The 26,062-nt window shown below is 36.7% G+C and overlaps 1 non-coding gene across 1 annotated transcript; it reads left to right on the top strand.

Moving 5' to 3' along the window:
* The first annotated feature begins 4,722 nt into the window (after window positions 1-4,722).
* Window positions 4,723-4,796, top strand: Trnat-agu (transfer RNA threonine (anticodon AGU)). The gene has a single exon. It is a non-coding gene; the product is annotated as a tRNA-Thr (tRNA).
* The last annotated feature ends 21,266 nt before the right edge of the window (window positions 4,797-26,062 follow it).

Here is a 26,062-nt window from a genome sequence, read left to right as displayed (position 1 = left end):
CGTGCAATGAAATTAAAATGTACATTTTAATTTCATTGTGCGATGCTGCGATTGTTTGTTCTTTCATTGGATGGGGGATTCAATTTGTGAAGGACCAGCCTGTGTTGGGGTATGACTGCCAAGCTGATGGTTGGGTTGTGAAGTGTCAATGCAGGGGGAAGGAAGGCAGAGCATGCAAGAAAAATTACTCTCTTAATGTAAAAGATTGACTATTTATGAACTCCGAAAAGAGTCTAAATCACTCAAAAAGAGTGAACATTCCATTCCAAAAAAAGTGATTTTCATTCCAAATGAGTGAATTTCATTTCAAAAGAGTAAAATGTCCACTCTTTAAGGAGCTATAAGGGACAACTCTTATTGGAGTGGTTCTTAATATGAAAGAGCGAAAATGCACTCTTTTGGGGGTAAAAAATCACTCTTTTGGAGTGATTTTGACTCTTTTAGAATGCATAAGTACTTGCTCTTTTGGTTCATACTGTTACATGTTTGAAGAGAGTAAATACTACACATTTCCTCAACAATCTATATAATACAACCACCATAAACAATTGCCAGATATAGACTTTCAAACTGATAACACAAACACATGATCACAAGCACCAGTTATCTTCACTATGTTTATAATATTCATATTCATATCATAAAAGGAAAAGATCCCTGCCAAACACGTAGCTTTAGATGAGACACCATAATGCCAGAGAAGATATATTATGCTTCCCATAATGCATTTCTCCCATTTTAATTTTCAATACTGATTTGCTATCTATAGGCAACATGGGTTGATAGTGATGAAATGGATACCTCAATGAAGATCTTGCAAAGATTGTTTATTTCTTGCCCATGTTTAGCCAGTATATTCTCACAATGAAAACAAAGTAATGGGAGTGCCTTTGATGAAATGAGGCGATACATCATGTTGCAAAGGATTCTGGGAAGGGTAACATATACTCTCTGACATAATGCTATGTTATCCACAGAAATGGCATTCCTGTCATCAGAATCCCAAATTTGTACCAAGTGGTGTGTGTGTGTATTTTAAAGGTATCAAGTTAAAGCATAGAACATGAATCTAGCATGTAATGTTTATTTTAGTAGGATCATATGGTGAAATGTGTGTATGCGACATGAATCTGAATATGTTAGAAGTATAGGTTTATGTAATGGGCATTTATGTTTCAGACTCAAGTTAATGAAGTCATGGAAAGTCATGGTGAACATACCCAGCAAACACAAAATGTTTGACAGAAAATGTTTAAAAGTCATGTTATAAAGAGTGCAAAATATTTTAATAACATTTGGAAAACATTTTTGAAAACTTAATGAAGAACATTCTAACATAATCTAAAGTGATGACAAAATATTATGCAGAAATGGTTACCTAACAATATTTTGCAATAACATTAAGACAACATTTAGCAACAAAACTTGTAGTGATGTTTTTAAATGTTTTTGTTTTTAAACTAAAACACATATAACACATTTGGAATGTTTTATAAACATTTTTTGTTTTCTGGGTAGCTAGCTATACTTTGATCAGCTTTTAATCGGCGGGAATTGTTAGGTTTTTACCACTACGCCGAAAAGTAGGGCACCATTAAAAGTGATATAGTTGACCTGAATGGTCTATAGTTTATGCGTGTTAAAGAAAGTATTATGACTCAATGAGTAACTTATGATGCTTCTGGCAAGACACCACAAGACAATCCTCCAAATAAAACATATTGATATTAACCCTAACCCAAATAGGACTCACTAAAACTCACTATTAAAACCACTCTGCGTACATGCATTCCACGTGACTTGATGACGCAATCAGACCAAGTCATATACAGGGATGTGAGAGTTCCGCGTTTTCGCGAATTTCCGCGTTTTTAGCTTGCCTGCGTCGCGTTTTTATTTTCCCAAACTAAAAATCCGTTTTGCTTTTCCCCAATGATTTATACATTATATGTTGTCCGTCCGTCTGTCTTCCATTAATTTAATGTATGAGACTAACTTACGTTGCGTGTATTAAACCTGCATATGAGACTAATTTGCGAAAGACGACCGCATGTATAGAGATCCGTGGTAGGATGTGTAGCATTGTGTAGTATCATATCATATGGCAGCGGTCATCGAACGTTGCCGTTGGGATCGATGTTTTGTTTACGTACGACGCCATTGCAGAATTGTTTCATGTGGGTTGTTGAATTGTACCATTTTCAATCGTAACCATCCATCTATAGTGTGACAACATGTTTACTAAAAAGCACAAGGAATTAAGAGAGGATATATCATGGCTACCAGGATTGTAATTTTGTCGCACAATACTGTGCAATGAAATATAGCTTTTAATCTTCTAATATTTATGATGAAATACGCACAAATACGGATGGTAGTAGGTAAGCTTTCTATGCATGCTTCAAACACACTAATGGATACTTGTTTTTTTCCGTGTTTTTTGGAAAGCTCCACTCACACCCCTGCATATATACCCAGGGAATCGTTGGCGGGCCAACGTCACCTGTAGCTACATGCTGGGGATCTTCTGCATGTGGCATCACGAGGGGTCCCAGGCTCGAATCCCGGGGGTGCCAAGTGACTTTTCTCCTCATCTTCCCTCCTTTTTCGTTTCTTCTTTTCCTTCCGATAGCAAAAAAATCACGGGTAGGGTTAGGGTTAATATGCATGTTTTTCCTAGACTTAGGCCTCCTTAACCCTAACCCAACTAGGACTCACTAAAAGCTCACTATTAAAACCACTCTGCGTGCATGCATTCCACGTGACTTGATGGCCTTAATCAGCCCAAGTCATATATACCCAGGGAATCGTTGGCGGGCCAACGTCACCTGTGTGCTACATACTGGGGATCTTCTGCGTGGCATGCGAGGGGTCCCAGGCTCGAATCCCGGGGTGCCAAGTGACTTTTCTCCTCACCTTCCCTCCTTTTTCGTTTCTTCTTTCCCTTCCGATAGCAAAAAAAACCACAGGTAGGGTTAGGGTTAATCTGCGATGTTTTAAGGTCCGCCGATTATGAGCTGATCAAAGTATAGCCCTGTAGCCATTGATGGTGTTGCGGGGGTTGTGATAACACCTTCCATTTGCAAAGCCTGAATCAACTGAATTTTTGTAAATTTGCTTATTTGTGTGGATATCTAATGAACTATACCCTAAAAAAAGGCTGCTTATATACTTCTCTAACTGATAAAAAATTGTTTATCGCATTAATAACTGATTTGTTTCTATTTTCTTCTTCTTTTTCATGTTGCTTCTTGCTGTTGTGGTATGACGTCTCTTGGATGATATCTTTGCAGGTATGTTTACGATAGTTTCTTATTCATTTATATGTGTCACATGATTGTGACAGGCCATTGTGATTCTTGTCCATTATCATTTGTTTTGGAGCATGAATCCTAACCCAATACTATCTGTCCAAATCTTGAATAAAATGGGCTATGCCAGATGAAATCCATACACCCCCTATGGAAGACATTACCTTAATCTCCCATACAGGGGGTGTATAGATTTCAAATAGAGCCACCCATTCAGGTATTAAACCTCATTTGAAATTCACACTCCTTGTGTGAGGGATTAACCTCATAGGGGTGTATGGATGTCAACCGGAACAGCCCAATGTTACTCTCTAAATGTGAAAAAGTGAAAAACTCACTCCCCAAAAGAATGATTCACTTATAAGACCACTCAAAAAAGAGTGAAACTTTAAAACCACTCTAAAAAGAGTGAAAACCACTCTAAAAGAGTGAATTTTTAACTCTTTCAAGGAGTTAAATAAAGGAGTTGAAATTCACTCTTTTAGAGTGGTTTTCACTCTTTATTGAGTGGTTTTAAAAGTGAATCACTCTTTTGTGGAGTGAGTTTTTCACTCTTTTACATTTAGAGAATAGAAATCCTTGCCCTTTTTGAGTAATCCTCTTTGTCCACCTGTTATCTTCTCTTCTCATAATATTCTTATATTTCTTCTAATGCCACAATCACATTTTCAAATCTTTATACATTTCTAACCTTTATCTGTAAATCCTTTACCTTAACCCCCTGAGCCAGTACCTGCCTGATCTAACATTGCCTGTGATTGGTTAATTACATGATATTTTCACTTTAATCACCAATCAGAATCGAGGTTTGCAAATAATTCACCCCAATTTTTTGTGTAATGAAATTATTCTAACAATGTTGCTGATTGGGCCAATTGATAATGAAAACATCTTTTTGGCCAATCGGCAGGTAGTTCTCATGGGGTTAATACTATAGGATGGTGACCCATATTCATCATAAGTCTTGCAGTTGTTTTGACTATCTTCTAAAAATAAACGTTAAAGGGACATTTAGAGATGAGTTTTACAAAATTTTGCACCAAAATGTTTGAATTAATGGAAACCCTACATATACATATTTCAAATAATTTTTTAACACAAGTCTCCACGTACAAAAATGACAGCTTTCTTAAAGCTTCCTGGATGGAATGATGATAGAGGGGGTATTGCATTGAAGGCCTACAGATGCGCTTCCTTGGTGTGTTTCATATATGATGTATTAGTTAAATCCATGATATGTAATTCATTTGTATGTATTTCATTTGTATTTTGATGTATTTTGTTTGACCCCTGGGCCAGACTGGAAATCAGTGTGGACCACTGAGTTTGTTCCCCAGGCAAAATAAGATCTAATAAAATAATAAAATAAAATAAAATAAAATAGATAATAACATTGTTGCTCTTCTCCATCTGACTCATTAGCTCAGTTGGTAGAGCATCGGTCCAGTGATCTGAAGGTCCCAGGTTCAAATCCTGGATGGTCAGTGAATTTTTTCACTGGCGACTGTCATGTATGCATTCTCACTACTCAAAAAAGTTGATTAGAAATGATTGGATCTGATGCTTTTCACAAAACACACTGTTTTTGTCAAAGAAACGTTTTTTGCAACATTTATTTGTCATCTCATGTTAAATTGTGAAGTCAGATAAGGACATTCTAAATTATTCTGTCGATCACCCTACAAAATCTGTGGATTTTCCTTTAATAAAGCCATCAATAACTTAAGTCCAGTTCTGAACTCTGTCTGGCCAATATAATAGGATTATTTGTGACCATTTCATCCCCATATCCGGGATTGCTGTAGACAGGATTTGATAAATGTATTTGTGAAACGTCTTAAGTCCTCTGTTTTCTACTTGTTTAGTTGATAATGGGACATGAGGTCCGTATAGTACAGCTTGTTTTCAGATATCAGTATATATATATAGACAAGAGGATAATGCAGCCTTGTCTTGTTATGTAGTGAATTTTATTTTTGTAAGGTTTTCTACGCTTCCTTGAGCATTATAATATTTTGGCAACTTTAAGTTAAGTTAAATTATTCAAATTCTAACTCAAAACTTGTTAATGAATTAGGGTGTTGTTCCCATTTTTGGCCCGCACAAAATGCGGGCCTTATGTTATGGCGCAGATGGTTGGCTGTCCGGTTCTTACTCACTGTGCAGCTTAAACATAATAACTGATCAGCAACAAACTTTGTAGGGTATGGTGGCCTTGTGTCCTCTTTGTTGAAAATTGAAATGTACATTTTAATTTCATCGCGCGATGCTGCGATGTTTGAAAAGCATCGCAGCATCGTATCGCGCTGCAAAGTTGAGTCAGGATCAGGCTTAACAAGTCAAACTTAATGTTTGTCATCCATACTGGCAGCCTACTATTACCTACTGGGACTTTTTGTTTTGAATGATTTGAAGACAAAATTGGCAAGGCTGTCCACGGAGGTGTGAAACAAGCTGTTAGAATCACCAGGCATGTCGTTCAAGACGGACATATCCATGCTTCACAACAAGGTGCCTGGGCGTGAAATTTGACCGACATTAGGTGTTGCCATGGCAACAATCCAACGGGAATAATGCAGGACATTGGGTTTTAGTAACACATTTGCGTGGAGGCCTGAGTGTGATTTTTGCGGACATTGCATTACAAATTGTGTATTGCGTCAAAACGCCCGGATAAAATGTCAAAATAATGACTTTTTGCTGTTGTGTGGTGTTGAATTTTGCATGACTGTTTATTTGAAAGAAAGAGAAGAATATGTCATAGTGTAACTTACGTTTGTCAACTGCAAGATAAAGTTTAGTTCAGATTTACTTGTATTATTAATGATTATGGTTTTAGCTGGTTAGTGCAGTGTATTCAACAGCATAGTGACGAGTGTGCTGTCTACAGTAGATAGCATCAAGTTAGCTGTGCACCATTAATGGATTTGCAGTTTAAATCCATACATCTTCTGAAAGATCTTCACCCAGCATGGTTCAGAGCATAATGTTACTATTGGAATGCCTGCTTCCTCCTATCCCATGCAATTCTGACCATAAGTATTGTATTTTATCCGTCAGTGTTTGGCCCACCACCTGCCCCGTTTGATATCTTTACTTACGTTATTACCATCTGCAAGCGCATGTACACGCGCGTGCACAATTAAGGTGGTTATTGAACTTGGCATCGGGGCTACATCTTTGTCATGTGACTTGGTATGTGTGTACAAATGAAGTGACAAAAACCGTATGGCTGCTGTTTGATCAGTAAGCTGGCGTACTTGTGGGAATATGATGAAATAATCTGTTTATTCAACATTGGCTCCCGCAACTTCCGATAGTTTCCTGTCCCATAGAAACCAATGGTTAAGAGAAAAATTGTGTGACTTTTCGATTATTTGACCCCATGATTCGGGCTGAAATTTTTTGGCAACCCTGTCAATCAGCTAAGTGTGACCTGGTGAAGGGGATGGCTCTAAATAGCAGGTTAAGGCATTTTTACAGAACAGACAAGTATAGCTGACATTGCAATTGGGTGTTACCCTAATCGGAACTGACTCTAATGAGGTCTTTATCATGGGTCCTGATTTGATCTGATTTTTTTGCCCTGCAGCTTTTTTGAACCTGGGACTTCTTGCACCAAAGGCTAAGACCTTAACTAGTGTGTCACACTGCATAGCATCTAAATCAGGCATCCGCAAATAGCTGTGTGCGTGCCACGGGTTTCCGAGTGGCGTGCGACACCCTTTTATTTACAAAAAAATGAAAAAAAAATGAAAAAAAGTTTTTGATAATTTTGAAGTGTATTTATCTGTAATATTATGTCTGTTATGTTGAAGTAGTTGAAAACATGAACAAAAACATGCCAGGAGATCCCTTCTATACCACTTTCATTGACCAAAACCCACAAGCTTTTAGGGGCTATGCCCCTTGGACCCCTGGCCCCAAGCAGTGGTCCTAAAAGCGGGACCCTGGACCCCACGCATGAGACACTATGCTCTATTTGGTTAATGGCACTTTAATTTATTTTATTTTTTAATGTAGCACTTCACAGAATCTATTTGAGAATGCCTGATCTAAATGATAAAGCATTTGGAATCCGCTTGTTTTAGGATAATAATATCAATTTCTGATGACAGAAGTGCAAGATATTTTTGCATAAGGCAGCTACCATACTTACCTCATACTTCACCCATTGATGATAATTCCCATAAAGACACACATTACAGACTTCTCCTCTGATAACAGAGATCAAAATCCTCCCTGCCAAATCATGTTGTTGTTTCTGTAAATCATTGTAAAACTACCATGGCTGCCTTATGTTGAATCAACTTACCATTTGATGTCCAGCACTGTGAGTATGATATTCAGACAGCAAAAGTTTCAGTGTTTTAGCCAATTTCAGTGTTTTTTGTTATTGTTTTCAGTGTTTTTCAGCCTTTTTCTGAATCAAATTCACAGAAAATGGTAAAAAAAAACACGGTTTTCAGTGTTTTTTTTTTAAAAACAGTTTTCATGCCTGAATATTATACAAACTATCAGAGGAGGTTCAAGTGTGTCATTGGTATGGGGAGGGACTGTGCAGGGAGGAGGAGGGAGGTTGCAATACACTCCCTCAGATCCACAAACGGTCCACCTGGGCTGAGATACATGCTTAAATATGCGCCAAACGTCCCTTATTGTGGAGAAAAAGCACACAATGTCCACATTTTTCAGTGATAATTCTCTAAACAGACCCACAAAGTCTGCATTAAATATCGAGACCATCAAGGTCTGCAAATTGGGTTCCCAAAAATTTAGCATGTGCAATGGAAGGGGGAGGGGGGCAAGCAATTTTGGCAGGCAGAGAGGGGACAATGTTTTTTTTTTGCAGGCTGTGAGGGGGGCAAGCATGTTCATTTGGAATTTTCGGAGTTCAACCTGTTCACAAATTACTGAATAATAATCATGATTTGGGCTATTCCAGTTGAAACCCACACACCCTGTGGAAGACATAATCTTAATCTCTCACATAGGAGGGGTAGATTTCAAAGGGGGTGTATGGATTTCAACTGGAATAATCCATTTGGGAGCAGACAACACTGAATGGTTGGCTCCATTTGAAATACCCACTCCCTGTGTAGAAGATTAAAGTCATGTCTTCCATAGGGGGTGTATGGATTTCAACTGGAATAATCCATTTGGGAGCAGACAACACTGAATGGGTGGCTCCATTTGAAATACCCACTCCCTGTGTGGAAGATTAAAGTCATGTCTTCCATAGGGGGTGTATGGATTTCAACTGGAATAGCCCATTTTGGAGCAGACAACACTGAGTGGGTGACTCCATTTGAAATTCACACTCCCTGTGTGGAAGATTAAAGTCATGTCTTCCATAGGGGGTGTATGGATTTCAACTGGAATAATCCATTTGGGAGCAGACAACACTGAATGGGTGGCTCCATTTGAAATACCCACTCCCTGAGCTGTGTAGAAGATTAAAGTCATGTCTTCCATAGGGGGTGTATGGATTTCAACTGGAATAGCCCATCAGCATCTCACATACAGCAGCTATCATATTCTCATGTTGAAATATTGTTACAACAGTATTTGCTTTCCCCCATACAACAGTCATATGTACACCTCAAGGGTCAGCTTTAAGGGGTTTTATTCCAGTTCCATTCACTCTTTTTATTCATTGATATCCATCTATTTCTACTTTCATTCATACTAATTTCTATACAAAATATTTTTCTTTTCATATTTTTCCCCCTCTCTTCCGTCAGTGTTTAATTCAAAAAATATTTTTCTTTCCTGGGGTTAAATAAGGGGAATATTTCCTTTTTTGGGTGAAAGTGAAGTGTGAAAAACGCATTTACGTGACATTTTTCTCACCCTTTTCCCTTCCTTTTGATATCAATAAGATCAATTTTATTTTACACTGGGGCAAAATAGGGATGACTCTTTTCCCCCAGAAGGGATGAACTCTGAATTTTATTTGATATATTTTTTTATCAAATTCTCATTTAGTTATTATTTTATCACTGTTATTTCAATAGATTTAATTTCAATATTGCTGAATAGCTGTAATGGATACATTTCCTTATATAGTAATGACATGTCCTTATATAGTAAGGACATTTCCTTATTTAGAAGTCAAGTGTAAGTGGAAAATGTTTTCAGTTCTTGAGGTGCAATTTATTTAGATAACTTGTTACTAGCATATTATCACCATAGCGGTGTTCTTACAAAATTGTTTGGAAATTTTTTCTTCAAAATATTGTTTATGACCGACTTGCAGAAAAGAATCACCTAATTTGCTCAGGTACGATTCAGCTGTTGGTTTGAGTATTTTAAACTGGGATAAGAAAATTCATTTGTTGGACAGAGCACCTTTAATTCTCTGCATGCTAGCCATAGCCTTCAACGTAAAAAGTCCAAGTTTTGAGATATTTTCTCAAAATATCAAAACTATCTTGTGAGCCTCTGCAAAAATAATAGGCTTGTTTGTACCCATTTTAATGTATTTTTCATGCTGATTCCAAATATGGTCATGAAAATTTACAATTCTGAAATTTTTGAATAAAAAAACAACTGTCAAATCATTTGAAGTACTTAAAAAGATGAGAGCACCTTTATTAATAAAAATTGATGAAAAGCACCATCCTGGATTATGCTATAAATTGACTTTTGAACCAGTGCACCTTTAAATTCTGTGAAAATTAATCTATAGACAGAAGCACCTTTAACTCTAAGTAAAATTGATCCAAGCAAGTATCACTCCACACCAAGCATTGTGCACACAAATAATAATATCCACTCTACGTCCGTCCATCCACTCGGACATCCCACTAGACTCACAAAACAAGCTTCTCACACTATTCCACCTCACGAGGTCTAATATAATCCTTCAAAATGAACAGGACACTGAAAAGATGATCCTTCCGTCGGACGACGGTCACTTCACATCCCCGCCATTATTATTCTCATCACGTTGTATTATCACAGTGGAGTATGGAAGTGTTTGGCCGATTTTCTCACTTACGGATGTGAGTGTACGTTTGGATGCATAGCTAAGGAATGGTGATGATAGACTCGCCGGTTGGTTGTGTCTGCGGTTTTGGCGAAAGGTGGTTTGGTCAGTTTTTAATTCTTCATTATCCGGCGTGTATTGTGTGACTATTATGAAATTGGATCGCTTGTAAACAACTATGATGAACATAGCATGAAAATGATTGGTGATTTAAAGGTGCAGTGGGATGTTCTATTGGAAATCCACACTCACTCCCCCTGTGGAATATTTAGCTAAATTCTTCCAAAGAGGGAGTATGGGTTTCAAATACAATGGACAATTGGTGACTTCCATCTGAAATACTCACTCCAGTTGTGGAAGATATATAAGTAAAGCTGTGTAAAGGAGGAGTATGGGTTTTGAAATAAGCAACACTATCTAATTCCATTAAAAAATATACTCCCTCTGTGGGAGATGTTTCTTAAATCGTTCACAGAGGTGTGTCAGATTTAATAGACTAATGGTTTGGATAAATTTCAAAGCTATGAACATAATTGGATCTGAAGAATATAGGTGCTGTGTTGTCTGTAATAAATGCCCCAGGAGCATGCAATGTTTTGAAAGAAGGGGTGTTTATTAGAAGCAAATTTTCAGCGAAAAAGTCTAAATATCGGGAGAAAATGAAAAGAATGATCCACTTCTGGTTCATTTCTAGTTTCAAATCTAATGTGGTGGGACCCTGTAACAGGATATTATTGTAGTAAATACAATGAAATTACATCAAGAAGATGGAAAAAAGAAGTGACAAGAAACCCTCAATCAAAACTACAATAAGACAACTTTTTTTTTTAACTCTCTCCATGTGGGTGTCGACCAGCGTTGAAATTTTGGTTGTCCGGTTGCCGGGACAACTAAAAAATCGCCGGACAACCATTAATACTGATTCGGTTGTCCGCCGGACAACCATAAATCTAGCCAAAAGTCACATTTGTAGGCCTACGGACAACCAAAAACTAAGACAGACAACCAGAAATTGTAATCTGGTTGTCCGTGGGACAACCATTTATTTTTCCTAAATTCGAACACTGGTGTCGACTACAGACGACAAATCTACTGAAGATAACAATAAATAATGGAACTTTGCTGTCTACTTATTCAAACATTACTTAATAGCAATTTGCTGTCTACTGAAGATAGCACTGACATTTACTGAAGATAGCAATAAATAATAATAGAACTTTGTGTCATATATTGAAGCAATTTGCTGTCTACTGAAGATAGGACTGAGAGAAATGTGCTATTTACTGAAGATAACAATAAATAATGGAACTTTGCTGTCTACTTATTCAAACATTACTTAATAGCAATTTGCTGTCTACTGAAGATAGCACTGACATTTACTGAAGATAGCAATAAATAATAATAGAACTTTGTGTCATTGAAGCAATTTGCTGTCTACTGAAGATAGGACTGAGAGAAATGTGCTATTTACTGAAGATAACAATAAATAAGTAATAGAACTTTGCTGTCTACTTAATCAAAAATTACTACCGTATTGGTCCGAGTATAGTCCCACCCGTTTTTTAGGTGAACATTTTTCACAATTGGGGGTGGGATTATACTCAATTTCAAAAAAAAAAAAAAAGTGTCCTGGACCTAGACCTGAATGCTAGGATCATTCATGGTTGACCTAAAAAAAATTTTAAAAAATTTCAAGATATTTTGTATTTTAAATATGAAAATTGATAATTTGTTTTCATGTCATACTCTATTAATGATATCAAAATGCATTGAATTTGAATGCATTTTGATATCATTAATAGAGTATGACATGAAAACAAAGTATCAATTTTCATATTAAAAATACAAAATATCTTGAAATTTTTTTATATTTTTAGGTCAACCATGAATGATCCTAGATGATCCTAGCATTCAGGTCTAGGTCCAGGGACATTCCAAACCCGGGGGGTGGGACTATACACGAACGTGGGACTATACTCGGACGAATACGGTAATAGCAATTTACTGTCTACTGAAGATAACACTGAGAGAAATGTGCTTGGGACTTCATGTAGAAGCCTATGGCTAGCATGCAGAGCATTAAGTATGTTCTCCTAATTACTTTAACAGATGAATACTGACAAAACATTACCAACATTTACCTTTAAAAAGCAATCAGCAAGATTAAACTGCAGATTAATTGCAACTCAATTTTTAATTCTGGTGAAGCATAAAGTTAATGATAGATAAGTCTATCAGTGTAGAAGCATCTAGGAAGTGGATGATTAGGGATTGTATGTAGTTCAGTGTTCTGTACCGGGGTTTCGCTGTTGCGACAAAAAAGATACAATTTGAAAAGCAAGAATTGAAAATAATGGAAAAACCAAGCTAATCATATTGAGCTGTAAATCACAGTTGAGAACCAAATAATGCAGCAGAGAATCAAAAATGCAGCATTTGTGGCAACAAAAAACTCAAACAAAATATTTTGGCTATACACTCACCCATAGCAATTCTTCTGAAAAAAACCCCCATTTCATTGCCATTCTTTAGCCATCATTATTTGAATCAAATTGTCCATGTCAAAAAAGAGGAGAAGCAGTAGCGTAGCATCATAAGGGCACAATCAATTTGAAAATTTAGAAAATCTCACAGGAAAATTTGCTGCAAAATGGCTTGTGCCCCCCCATCAGGCCCAGTCCCCGATACTTCTCACTGAAGAGAAGATGGTTGGCTATCTATATTTAACTTTTTTCAATATATTTGCGAATCAAAACTGTCATTTCAAGGTCCCTAAATACTAAGTGAATATCAGGATCATTACTTTTTCATTACAGCATTTTAAAAAGTTTAGACACCAACCAATTTTAGAACTGGTGAAGCTGCCTTTTCAATACATTATAGAATATAAACCATGTAAACTGTCAATACAAAGTACCAGGCCCGCATGTGTGTTATACAATAGTGTTAACTGTGTTATACAATCCGTAAATCGGAGTATAATCACCCTATTTTTATCCAAACACAAATACATCAAGTGCAAACATCTTTTGAATTCAGTTTCATAAATAAACACCTTCTCAAAATAAAACGGGTCGAAATGAGAGCCAGTAAATGTTTTTGAAAATACTTGGCAAGTGAACATGCGATAAAAAACGTTTGTTGCTTTATACTGTGTAAAGTTTGCGGTACAAGAGTGTGTATCTTGTTACATGGCACTAGATAATGACGGGCACTTCCAGTTGTAATCCATACACCCCCTATGGAAAACATGGCCTTCATCTTCTACACAGGGAGTGTGAATTTCAAATGGAGCCACCCATTCAGTGTTGTCTGCTCCAAAATGGGTTATTCCAGTTGAAATCCATACATCCACTATGGAAGATGTGACCTTAATCTTCCACACAGGGAGTGTGCATTTCAAATGGGGTTACCTGAATGGGTGATTCCATTTGAAATCTACATCCCTTCTGTAGGAGGTTAAGGTTATCTCTTCCATAGGGGGTGTATGGATTTCAACTGGAAGAGCCTGATGGGAAAATAGGATACAGCTATGTATCATATTTAAGTGCAAAAGTACGCTGATATTTTTTGCCGCTAAGTTTAATAACATTTCATGTTGTACATGTAAGTTATACTATGATATGGATGGATGGTGGCTGTCATCTGTAATGATAAGTGAAATGTTGCTAAAAAGCTGAATTTATACTACATCACTGGGCGATAGTGCTTGGTTTCTAGCCAATGAGATAGCACGTTTTTTGTTGCATTGGGTATAGCGCGCTACATCATTGGTCAAATACCAATCGCTTGTCGCTCAGCGATGGAGTATAAATTCAGCTTTATTTTTTTTCTAGGCTAATGAGAGTTGATTCCAAGTTTCCCATCACCCGCCTCATCTCTTTTTCATTTTGACCAGAACTTGCATTGTTTTCATAAAACTGTCAATTATTAGGACGTATTTGCAATTACCCTCCTTGTAAACGCTAAGCTCACATTTTTAGCAACTGCGTATCTTTTAATTTCTATTTTATTTACATTTTTACCTGGGTCTAGACCATTCTGGTGAAATCCATACACCCCCTGTAGAAGACATGATCTTAATCTCCTACACAGGTGTGCAGAATTCAAATGGAGTCACCCATTTAGGTAACCCCATTTGAAATCTACACCCCTTGTGTGGAAGATTAAGGTCATGTCTTCCATCGGGGGTGTATGGATTTCAACTGGAATAACCCAATGTAGATATTTTATACCCAGAAGGTCAGATACATTTTGTGTGCTTTTTGCAGTTTTCTAAGATGGTCCAAGAATTAAAAAAAAAACATGAAAAATACAACCTAAATTAGAATTTAATTTAAAACTGATTAAAATATCTCTTTAATATGAACAATTATTATTATACTAACAAAATTTACCATCATCGCAGTATTTTGTTACATATATGCTGCTTAAGTTTCATCAACATAGTAGCTTTTGACAAACCGAGCGGACAAAATGCAATTTCATCAGTCAAGCAATTTCCGCTGTCGGTCAATTATACACTAGCCATTCAGTGTTAGATAGTTGACTCTCCTTAAAATGGTAGCACTAACTAAAGCTCTTATGAATATTTATGAAGTGGTAATTTGCATATCATGCACACAATTTGTTGATCTTGCTGAAGTAGATTTAATTTTGACCTGATACAATACAAGGAAGGGTCTCATTAATATTCATGAGGTAGTTATTTACATACGTAGTTGTTGACATGTTGTATGGCCTGCAATGTGAAATATTGAATTTAAACTAAAAAGTAACCACTTATTAATATTCATGATGAAGTAATTTGCATATGTTATATGGGTGACATTGTGCATGGCATTTTGATGACCCTTACTGGGGAGTATTATGTATTAGACACAATTTTGATCGGATACTATATAAAATCTGGCATTAGGGTCCCATTTCTTCTTCCACCAGGACAAAATGATCTGAGGCTTTTAATACCCCCCCCCACGGAATGGAACCACAAATTTCCACGAATAAAGGAAAGGAGGGATGTTGATCTCAAATCATTAAACAGTTATTTGTTAAATCAAAGAAATCAAAGAAATCATTAAAAATGAGATTACATTTTTGTAAAGCGAATGAGCATGCTATAAATAATAGCTTAAGACTGAAAACAAACTAAAAATGGTAAAATATCACATTTTGGTCAATTGTATCCGCATGCAATTGAACAGGGCTTTACATTTATTAACACTGGCGATTTCTGCCTTTTTGTCAGACTTTTTAGATGACTAAAATAGCTAATGACAATCTTATCCTCTATTCCTACCAATTTTGAAATTGAAAAACATCCTAAAAATGTTAAAACATCACATTTTGGTCCTTACTTGGGGAGTTTGTGACAATTGTACGTAGCTGTATGCACATGAACCAAGCTTAATGTTTATTAACACTGGCGATTTCTGCCTTTTTGTCAGATTTTTGAGATGACTAAAATACCTAATGGCAATTTTATCCTCTATTCCTACCAATTTTGTTTAAGCTTTTGCTGGGATCACCGACAGTAAGTACCTGTACACAATAACAGATTAAAGTTTTAGCTTTGAGATGAAAAAAAGAAGTAAAAACACAGTTTGAAATGTGTTTGAATACAAAAAAAGACAATTGAGTACAAAAAAGGACAAATTGCATGCACACACAGGATATGAGAATTTGGTATTTCAAGAAAGTGACTGAAAATAATGATCAGCTCTCGCTCTCCCAGAAATTCCAATTTACACCGACAGTATCTTTACACAATAACAGATTGAAATTTTAGCTTTGAGATGGAGAAAAAAAACCAGTTTGAAATGTGTTGGAGTACAAAAAGGGACAATTGAGTACAAAAAGGACAAATTACATGCACACACAGGATATGAGAATTAGGTATTTCAGGAAAATGACTGAAAATAAAGATCATCTCTCGCTCTCCCGGAAATTCAAATTTACACCGACAGTATCTTTACACAATAACAGATTGAAATTTTAGCTTTGAGATGGAGAAAAAAACCAGTTTGAAATGTGTTGGAGTACAAAAAGGGACAAATTGAGCACAAAAAAGGACAAATTACATGCACATACAGGATATGAGAATTAGGTATTTCAGGAAATAGACTGAACGATCAGCTCTCGCTCTCCCGGAAATTCCAATTTACATCTGCAAACTCCCAAAACAAGGAGATCCCTAAATCCTCCTCAGTAAACCCTGGCTTCTAACATGCAAATCAAATACTGAGGATAAGAGCCAGAATGGCATATCTGCAATAGCTGCCCTGTGTACATCTTGACCATTTCTGCATTCTATATTGTATATATTTTAAAATATGACACCTGGCAGCTATTGCAGATAGGGTCTTCTGGTCCTGAACCCTCATATTATACATATGTGACCGTACACCATTAAATGAGGTACACGTAGCACCAAATTGAGGTACCTATGAATACGACCTTCATGCCGATTTTACACTGTAACTCAGAATACAATTGAGGACATTTACGGCTCATTCGTGGTGTATGGTCACATATATGTATTCAATAAGGCATGTATCGATTACCATTTATATGCAGTAATAATATCATCATCATCATCGTCATCGTTTGCCACTTCTCTGTGAGGGCTGGAAATCAACCTATAGCCGGTGATAATCTAACTCGGATGTGATGATACAAGTTCAAACTATTAAAGTTTTTGAATAGCACAATGTATAATATTATAGTCAGATATTACCATATGCTTACCATGCAATGTCAGCAGATGGATATGTTATAATTCTAAATAATTCTGAAATTTGTAGTTTCATGACCATATTTGGATTCTACACAGAAAATGCATTAAAAGAGTACAAACATGCCTAGTATTGGTTCAGCGGTTCTTGAATTAACCATATTTGTTATTGATACTTTCTTGAATCTGTAACATTTTGTTATTTAAGCTTAACCCTCTCCATATGAGTGTCGACTGCAGACGACAAGTTTCAATTTTTTTTTTAATTGAAAAATTTCAGAATTGTAAACTTTCATGACCATGTTTGGAATCAGCATGAAAAATGCATTAAAATGAGTACAAACAAGCATAGTATCGTTTCAGTAGTTCTTGATACAGCTCTTGATATTTTGAGAAAATATCTCAAAACTTGGGCGTTTTATGTTGAAGCCTATGGCCAGCACACAGAGTATTAAGAAGGAAAGGTATTAACAAAGCTATTAAATCGGTTCTCCTTAGGTTACAGTTACAAAAGGTGAATTGGTGAAGAGGACTCCTAGCCATTATAGGGAAAATGTAAACATTGTCGGTGCTAGGTAAATTGAAAACGGTTTTGAACAGACTGCTCTAATTTTTTCATTTTAAACATTTAAAAACACTTGCTTTGTAGACATGTTGACTGACTACCCTTCAGGGGTGTGTTCATAGTCATACTAAGCTACTTGAAATAAGTAAGAAAAAAATCAATATTGTGAGTTCATATTGCCATAAAAATGTTACATTTATGTAAATTACAGCGATATTAATCTGTTATTACGTTTGCATGTTTTCAAAATGGTGTGCATGATTGCATATTTATTCCAATTATTTTTTATCACAAAAATGTTTAGTGGTGTGATGGCTCTTGTCGATATGCGCATAGGACTGGCTAGCAATGTTTCTGCTGAATCTCATGAATGTTAAACGAAACCCCGCATAGTCGTTACGGCTCGTACGGTCGACCCCAGTGGCTATTTTACCAGGACGCTGGCCTCAAAATTCACAAATTAATGACAGAAGGAGTCAAAGCCAAAATGACTCCGGGCTCAGCGTGCTTTCTTTTATTTCTCTGTTTGCCAAATATAGCCACAATCGTTCGGGGATGAATTTTGCGCAACCTAGAATGTTATCAATACGGTGGGTTTTCGTATTTGCAAAGAGGAACATAGGAGATAAATGGTTGAATATTGTAATCATTCCACTGCGGTTATTGTTTTTTCAGGGTCCGACAATTCAGTTCTTCCAGCTGAAATCCATACACCCTATGGAAGACATGACTTAAATCTTCCACACAGGGGGTGTGAATTTCAAATGGGGTTACCTGAATGGGTCACTCCATTTGAAATCTACACCTCCTCTGTTTAAAGGAGATTAAGGTCGTGTCTTCCATAGGGTGTATAGATTGCAACTAGAATAGCGCAATTGATTCTGTAAATGTGGTGACAAATTTACAAATGCTCAGTTTCTTCTTCTCAACCTCACTCACATCAGTAGACTTGGTCAAATCTTTGTTTAGCTCAATGCATGGAGAAAATCATCTGAAAGTTTCAATCGGGGGAGGTAATGATGGTGAAGTCTGATTGTGTTTGGAGGGTCTATCATCATGTATAATTTTTGGCATATTTGAATAGGCCATTCTATTCTACTCTCTATGATTTATAGGGCATACTTTGTTACAGGCTTGGGGTGGGAGTGGTGTGTTCTAAGTTGGTAGCCTTCACATGTGCACTGTTCTCGGAATTACAGCAGTAATAAGTCGGCTTTAAAATGCTGCATAAATCAGAATGCTCACACACACAGATGCATATGTTTGATGTCACTATCAGTGGTGGTACAAGAATGTATTGGGGGCATGGGGAAACGCAAAGTTGCTGTAAAAAGTGGAAACTTTCATAATTTTACTGGGGGGGTTCTGCCTGGGAGTATTTCCCCCATGATCACCCCCCTCCTGGTGGTACCACCACTGGTCACTACCAATCTTGGAAATGTCACAAGGTTTAGATTTTACTTGCTTGAAGGGAATAAGTTCAGTGTATATGTTATTCTACTTATGGTCACATTTTTGTCTTCCTAAAGTATTTCAACCCCGGATTTCAACCACATATTTCTTTTCATTGAGAAATGAGGGACATGGATGAAGTCTACCATCATCCTGGCTAAAGAACATAATGGGGCAATGAGCAAAGGGAATCAATGCGGAGTCCGTCTTATGTTACACAGGCTAGTATGAAACAGGCCATCGGATGGGGGCTCAGCATGGGGAAGGGGCCAAATGGGTCAAGCTATTATTGCGTTTTCTTTCATCAGTAGGATATATTGAGTGGGTACTTGTTATTCAACTTGTGGCATTGTATGAGATTTGAAAAGTGGCGTTTGAGTGGAATATGATAGTGAGAAATTGTAATTTGGAGATTATCAGCTAAGTGGTGCTTTGCCAGCTCTAACTTTGTGGCAGGTAGTGATCGGTAGGAATTGGATTGGTTTTGTTACATGCACACACGATAAGCACACGTCCAATGTGCGGAGTGCATAAAATCATGCTCACCCAGAATTGTTTTGCATGACAACAGGGGATAGACAATGAGTCAAAAGACAAAAACACAGTTTAAAAAGTCTTTTTCCGACTAACTGGGTACTGGGTAATAAAAAAGCAGATTTTTGAGAATTGTGTTTTCCACTCACTCACTTTTTTGAAAACCGGGGTCATCAGTTTTGCTCCCATGATGTCCCCGGTTGGAATAATGCCATTTTTGTCATTTTTAGTTATGGGGGGATATTCCTGGTGAAAACAAATACACACACACCCCCTACCTGTTTGTGCCAGCAATCGCATACCTTTTGTATTTCTGTCAACGCAAGGACATCTGAACCAACATACTGAGGACCAAAATTGTGGTTTTTTTTTGTGTGTATAGCTGTATATACACAATACGAAATATGACTACCAACTGCAGATGTATCTCTAAAATGCATTTGTCATGCAATTTGGACCTACTGTAGACCTCCATGAACCAAGCATGGTTACGCAATAGTATACATAATAGAGAGCTTGCGATTTCCAAACGTATGTTACATACACTCGTGCATCTATTCACAAGCCCGTTACATGAGAGTGATTTTGAATAGATGCAGGGGTGTTTGGAAATCGCAAGCTCTCTGTGACTTTTAAGCACAATCACCTTGCTATTATTTATAGACCTCAAACATATTTTCCTTTCCTAGCTTCCTGATGTGTCTTTCTAAGGGATTTAACTAGTGGATATACAAATTACATTCATGTAAAAAACAATCGTGAAAAAAATTGACAATGATGTTTTTGATAAAGATTTATACCCTGATATTCATTTACAAATGTTTTGCTTTTGCTCCAAAATTGGTGAAACAAATATTCTGAGCCAGAGTTATTTTTAATATACTTATAAATGAAGAGGCTCAGATGAAAAATGCTGTAAATTTAAAGGCTGCCTTCTATATTTTCTCCCTATTCTCAATATTGATAAACTTGTAAGTGCTAAATGCCATTGTTGCCTGGATGTCGTCTACCACACGAGAGTGGAACTTGTTTGTCGAGGCATATGTAGCTTGGTGTAGACGTCCTGGAAAAACTTTGTAGTCTCTTGCTCTGCATTCAAATGGAATGAATGACGAAATTATGAGAGCATTATACACGAATGAAAACTATTAAAATATGGATGGTTCTGTGAAAATACAGTGTCCGTGTTTCAAATTTTGTGTCCTCTTTTCTTTAATAATTCTAATTTCAATAATTGTTTAAAAGGGTCCAGCCTTTGTTATCAACCATTAATTTTTGACTTGTTTGGAACTCCAGTGGTTTGTTTTTTAAAATATAAAATGTTAAAAAATGATTAAATGGACACTGACTATTGTTCACACTGCCACTACTCCTGGCAGTGCCTATTGCCTTTTTTAGACACTTGGGTGGACCAAGTTCCGCCAGGCATACGTGCCGTGATCCCCAGTGATGTGAACACAGCTATTGATAAAAACACTTTAAGGCAGCACATGGTGGCCATCACACTTTGCAGCCAAATTCCATATACTTTATATTGGTATTATGGAAATTGAGTATGTTGTAAGTGTCTCATGTCTGTGATAAGATTTCCAGGGGATTCATCCTTAGCCTGGATTATTATGAGACAAATGTCATAGGGACAATTCTGAGTTAATTATGCAACTCAGTATGTATGAATGAATGATGTAATATTAAAGTGACATGCACTGAGTTGTCTGATAAATGGCAGCACCAGGAATTGTTTCTCTGGGGGCATGGGGACAAAGTGAAGGTTGGAGGGGGATGCCTCCTTGCCCCCTGCCCCCCCCCCCTAGTTAATATGTTAGTATGATGTTGGTGTGGGTAAGGAATGTTCTGTGGTGAAAATTGTATTTCATGGCAGAAAATTGTGTATTTTGTGTAAATTGTAACCACTGACTACTACAGACCATGTATCAACAGTCATAGTCCACGTGCATTGTATGCTATAAATTCTCGCATATTCATGAGGGCTGATTGTTTTGATTGTGCTGTGTCTTACAATCACACCAGCGTTGCGTGCCTTCATGTATACGTGATAGAGCGTTGCATGCCTCCGCAATTACGTGATAGACCATAAAAATATGAGGTAAGTGCGTAGCAGGCCTGTCGCATTTCATGGAACAATCGGCCCTCATTATCGGGTGATGCTGAAACTTTGACTGTTTGTAGGCGGCTTGTTATCTTTTTCGTCCATGATTGTAACAAGGGAAATTTTAGTGTCGTAATATTCCCAATATGATTGAACATGAACGGGACGAAAATTTCATTTTGCACCAGGCTTGCACCTAAACAAAAGAGATATTTGGTGATTTGCTCACAAGGATGGCCTCAATTTGTTTTGAATTTCTACTTTTTGCACAATTGTAATAGTAATACCCAATGGTGTACTAATATACGCTGTGAAAGACCTGAAGCGCTTTGATTACAACCAAATTTTGCCCAGATTTATTCACCAATTCCACCATAGAACTCAAGTTCATTCTTTAGTATAAGCAGGCTCACAGCCAGTTAAAGCTATAATGTATGATTTTGGTCAAATTTTAATTTCATTATTCTTTGCCAAAAGGTTTTCTGATTATTTGAAGCGATGGGGAAGAAGGCGATAGAAGTTACAAACACTTTTTAAATTTGTCCTATTTTTTCTCTTTTACAAATTAATCAGCTTTGATTTTTTTCAAAGAAATTGTAGACAACTTGACATAAGAATTTTTCATGGGTGTTTATTTTTGTAATAAATGCTGAAATTTTTAAGATTTGGTTTAGAAATTAACCATAACTTGTCGAAGAAACGTCTCATGACTTTAGTTTAAGAAAAAAGTCAGTAACTTTTAAAAACTTTAAAGTTGCATGCATAAATTCATGCACACTGCCATCACTTTTGACTGCCGTGCTGGAGTCTAGAGGGCCAGCATCTAAAGTGTTTGAAAGTGACTGAAGAAAAGTTTCATAACTTTGTTTAAGAAAAAAAGTTAGTGACTTTTAAAAAGTTTTAAGTGGTATTCATAAATTTGTGCACACTGCCATCACTTTTGACTGCAGTGCTGGAGTCTAGAGGTACGGCATCAAAAAGCTTGAAAGTGACTGAAGAAAAGTTTCATAACTTGTTTAAGAAAAAATAGTAACTTTTAAAAACTTTTAAGGTGCATGCATAAATTTGTGCACACTGCCATCACTTTTGACTGCCGTGCTGGAATCTAGAGGGACAGTATCGAAGTGTTTGAAAGTGACTGAGGAAAAGTCTCATAACTTTGTTAAAGAAAGAAAAAAAACTCAACTTCTAAAAAGTTTTCATTTGCATTCATAAATGATGCGCCCACTGCCATCACTTTTGACTGCCATGCAGTAGTCTAGAGGGACAGCGTCTAAATGTTTAAAGTGATTGAAGAAAAGTCTCATAACTTTTAACTTTGTTTAAGAAAATATAGTAACTTTTAGAAAGTTTTTAAAGGGCATTTTAGGTTTCAAGTGGTATTTTAGGTCAGGATTAGGGTTAGAGATAAGGTTAGTGTTAAGGTTAGCATAGAGGTTGTGCATTATGACGTACCATACCGTAAATATAACGGACTACTCAAATGCATTCAACAAAAGCATGATTGAAATCTACCGTGACAGTTCAGTTCATCTCACACACATAACAAAATGCACTACAATCAAATAGGTTGATAACAACATTTGATTGAATGGACTGCACTGCGCCATGATTAGGCCGTGTAAAATTAATATTTTGGTTCTCGTCCCCTCCCTCCTCAATTTCTGGGATTTGTCACATTTTTTTTTTTTTTTTTTAGATTTTTCAATTTTTTTAGACTTTGGAATGATTTATGAAATCTTCATACATATAAATAAGTTTATTAGAGAACAAGCATCACTTCCAAGTCTTTTGTGGTACTCTAGGGGTTTATCCTCAGAATCTCACATTTGAAAAAAAAAAGGGCCTCATCGTTTCCTCAAGCACTGTTGGAGAAGACCGAAAACTACTGACAATGCTAATTTTACATTGGAAAAAAAAAAAAAAAAAAAAAAAAAAACACCTCCCTCCCTCATCAATTCATGAAAATCCTCTGGACGAGAACCAAAACATTAATTTTATACGGCCTTACGGTGAAGGACACCGGTTCAAATCCGTTGTTTGGAGCCAATCGATAAAAGCATGCAGGGCCTCTATTAGGGTTAGGATATGGTTTGGCTAAAGCTATATCTTTGATTGAACATAGTGTTTCCTCAAAGACCTTAGTTCTGCAATCTGCATGATAAAAAGACTCAGACAGTTCACACTCTACATTGTAGCGTCTACAATGTAATATCTTTCAAAACATGTTTATGACACCTAAGAACTGAAACATTATTCCCAATGTAATAGAAAATTGACAGTATTTTATTACAGAAATTTAATTACTTTTGTTTTTGAAGGGTCTTCTTACATATGTGATCTTTATAAAAGGCTTTACTGATGTTAAAGTGTTACTTTTGTGTGATATGTTTTATTTTGCATTCAATTTTATTGATACCTTGAATGGTCTATACAGGATCTTTGAAAATTAAATTACTTTTCTAGATCATCAATTCTACAAGGTGAATTAATTAATAGAAATAATTCACAATATAAGTGGATGTTCTAAATATGTATTTTACAGTGTTCTTATTCAGTTTTGAAACATTGAATGAAATTTGGAAGTAATAAGTGACACAGTGCTTTTTCTGAATGATTACCATGCAACTGCAGTGTAAATTCAGCTTAAGTTGGGGAAATAAAATAAAAATCCTGTAAAGTGTGTTTATATTCAAACAAGATTAACCCTAACCGCCTAGGGGCTTTTTGGCGACGGGAAGAGAAAGAAGGAAAGAATAAAGAGAGAAAAGAAAGAAAGAAGTGTTTGCTCTGGGTGGGATTCGAACCCGAGACCCCTCGCATGCCAAGCACTCGGTCGGCGACACTTTGCCACGGGTCTTGGGCTTAGCTGGCCAGCGAAACCGTGCCTATATATCACTTAGGGCGATTGCGTCATCACAACGCGTGGGATGCATGCACGAACAGCGCATATATCAAGTAGTATTTTGTAGTATTCAGGAGGGTTAGGGTTAATGCACATTGCACACTGAAATATGCCTAAACAACAGCTTGGAGTAAGTAAGGATATATATTTTTTTGGGGGGGGGGGGTTAGCTGAGCCCCCTGTATACCCCTCCCCCTTAGTGTGGAAGAGGCTGACAACACACAGGGTAAACCCCATTCAGGGTGTCAGGGTTAAGTAGTGCTGATTAGGCCACAAAAAAAATATGTTGTGTTGCCCTCCGCGGCGGGTCAAAATCGCGAAAATCTGGGCCCGGGTTTTTTTTTTTTTTCATCATTTTATCATACATGTACCCCCAAGCCTATTCCCAGATCCATAACGTTCACTAAAAAGATTGTGCCCCAAGCCAGCACTTTAATTGGATAGTAGGACTGACTCATTGAATCCCAACAACATGGATGTTTAGGCCCTTCACAATTGATTTTGAGTTTCCTATTTCCCACCCGCATCAAAAATTGAAAATTGCAAAATATTTAATTATTTGATTTTTCTCTCTGTCATTTTCTCTGTTAAATGACATTTTTGTTACATTAATTTACTACTTTCTTACTTAAATCATGAATCCTGAACAAACAAATAACACATATTATTAATTATCAATGTATAAAATCAACCATAATTGCAATATGATCTGCAGTGCCAAAATGTACCATGCAGGATGTTCATGTTGATCTTGGGCTGTGACCACTTGTTTCAAAATGAAGAAAATAATAAGTAATAAATAACTAATAATTAAGTTACCTCATGCCTATTTTAAAATCTTTAAATAGTAAACTAAGAATTAATTGTGAAGGGCCTTAATATTAATATTTACTTCAATAAAATATTCAACATTGGGTAGAAAATACAGCCAATATTAAGCATATACCTCTCTTCACTCATGTTACTGTGAAATAGTAGGTATCAAATGGTTCAGTTGCTAAAAAAAAAAATCCGGCCGGGTGTACCGCCAGATTTTAGGCTTGGGAGGGCAACACAGCAATTTTTTTTTTGGCCTTAGGTTAGGTTAGTGCAACCCCCCCCCAATTTGGAAAAGTATTCAAAAGTCCCAAAATTAAAGAATTTGCAAGTGTTTTTTTTTTTATTCTTTTTGGGACAGAAAAGGTCCAAATTTTGGGAAGAAAATCCACTTTTCACAAAATCGCCCCCACCCCTCTTGGAAAAAATTCCACTTTTTCAAAATCAGCACCCCCAAATGAAATACTTTGTATGGGCCTGGTTAGATATAACTCTTTTTTTTTTTCATCAGTTCTGATGAAAACTCCTCGTAACCTGGGCACCTCTCAAACTTGTTGCAGCTATGCCGGCGGCCATGTTTTGTGTTGCCGTGGTGATCTATAAATTTGAGACATGCTTCAGCCTAGGAGACAAGAGGTGGCTTAG

Source organism: Amphiura filiformis, chromosome 19 (assembly GCF_039555335.1).
Source record: "Amphiura filiformis chromosome 19, Afil_fr2py, whole genome shotgun sequence".
Lineage (NCBI taxonomy): Eukaryota > Metazoa > Echinodermata > Ophiuroidea > Amphilepidida > Amphiuridae > Amphiura > Amphiura filiformis.
Note: the sequence above shows the minus strand (reverse complement) of the source record. Positions and strands in the feature narration are given on the sequence as shown.